This window comes from Eumetopias jubatus, unplaced genomic scaffold (genome assembly GCF_037043125.1).
Source record: "Eumetopias jubatus isolate StellerSeaLion01/CBP00866 unplaced genomic scaffold, mEumJub1_p1.0 scaffold_15, whole genome shotgun sequence".
Taxonomy (NCBI): domain Eukaryota; kingdom Metazoa; phylum Chordata; class Mammalia; order Carnivora; family Otariidae; genus Eumetopias; species Eumetopias jubatus.
In genome coordinates, this window is record NW_028274821.1 from 65,846,338 (window position 1) to 65,848,330 (window position 1,993).

Here is a 1,993-nt window from a genome sequence, read left to right on the forward strand (position 1 = left end):
TGTAGAACTCAAATTACAGTTCAAATTGGAATTCATTTAAAAAAATCTGCTTGTCTTTCAAATGTAGAGACTTCAAAAATTATGGCAGGTTACACCTCATTGAATGCTATAGACTAGAAATTATAATTCACTGCAGGCTGCATATATGGCAATGCTCTACATAAATCAAGGGATCACTCTGTCCTATATCATTACTAAAAATTAATAGTTTAAGGAAACTGGCTTCATATCTAAGACTTATGCCAAACAGAAACCTGGGACTACTTCATTCCCAACCTCCACCTACATTCTCCTTCTCTCCAAAGCTGATTCTAAAGTTGTCTCGTCTCTCAGATTTAGGTCTGGGGCAATGCACATGTAGTTGTCATTAAATTGAGATTGGTAGATTTTTCACAAATATACCCTAAAAAGACACAGTTAAATTTGAATCAGAGATAAACAATAATTTTTAAGTAAAATATGCCCCAAATATTGCAACTATTCAAAATTTATCAGATATTCAAATTTTACCTGGTGTCTTGTATTTTATCTTACAACCCAAGATTTCATAGCTTTTATTCCAAACTCTAAGTATCATTACTAAACAGCAATTCTTGCTGGCTCCCACTGGCTCCTTATCCCTGAAGTTGATCTTAAAAATTTTAAGTTAATTAATTCACTCATTGATTAATCAGTTAATGATCTTTATCCATACCTAGAGAAGCTCCCAGGCATTTTGGTTGTTTTTGAACTATAGCCTTGCCAATTCCTTGAAGGGACTGACTTTCTGCCAACTTCCACTGCACGGTACTATCTGTTCCTGGGTTCTATGTCACCACATTCTAATGCCTTTTAAGATGCTTAATTATTGCTCTTTTCGTTCCCAGCACAGCCATGGCTTGTGGTCCCAAGAAGCATCTGAAGTATGTAGCAGCTCCAAAGCATTGGATGCTGGATAAACTGACTGGTGTGTTTGCTCCTCGCCCATCTACTGGTCCCCATAAGTTGAGAGAATGTCTCCCTCTCATCATTTTCCTAAGAAACAGACTTAAGTATGCCCTAACAGGAGACGAAGTAAAGAAGATCTGTATGCAGCGTTTTATTAAGATTGATGGCAAGGTCTGAACTGATATAACCTGCCCTGCTGGTTTTATGGATGTCATCAGCATTGACAAGACTGGGGAGAATTTCCGTCTGATCTATGACACCAAGGTTCACTTTGCTGTTCATCAGATAACACCTGAGGAGGCCAAGTATAAGTTGTGCAATGTGCGAAAGATCTTTGTGGGGACAAAAGGAATCCCTCACCTGGTGACTCATGATGCATGCACCGTCCGCCATCCTGATCCCCTCATCAAGGTGAATGACACCATTCAGATTGATTTGGAGACTGGTAAGATTACTGATTTCATCAAGTTTGATACTGGTAATCTGTGTATGGTGACTGGGGGTGCCAACCTGGGAAGAATTGGTGTGATCACCAACAGAGAGAGACATCCTGGTTCGTTTGATGTGGTTCATGTGAAAGATGCCAGTGGCAACAGCTTTGCCACCCGACTCTCCAACATTTTTGTTATTGGCAAAGGCAACAAACTGTGGATTTCTCTTCCCCGTGGAAAGGGTATCTGCCTCACCATCACTGAAGAGAGAGACAAGAGACTGGCTGCCAAACAGAGCAGCAGGTAAAATGGTCCCTAGGTGACGTGATTGGAAGACATTATATATACTTAATTAAAGGTCATACAGCATGAAAAAAAAAAGATGCTTAATTATTTCCTTGAATACTCTGATGCCTACTGCCTACCTGAGCTTCACTTCTTACCTGAGACCACCCTCTGTGGTATGGTGTTCTGGTTAATGGTTTACAGTAGATGCATGTAGATTTTGCTATGTACTCAGCAACTGCCCAACAAAATGGGTATACTTTCTTCCTTCCCTCATACCCAGCATTACAGAGTTTGCTCGATTTTGTGTTCAGTTTTTTCTTTCACTCCTAAATTCTTCCTATGTATTA

General features: G+C 39.7%; 1 pseudogene; it reads left to right on the forward strand.

Moving 5' to 3' along the window:
* The first annotated feature begins 864 nt into the window (after positions 1 to 864).
* Positions 865 to 1,732, forward strand: LOC114213519 (small ribosomal subunit protein eS4, X isoform-like; annotated as a pseudogene).
* The last annotated feature ends 261 nt before the right edge of the window (positions 1,733 to 1,993 follow it).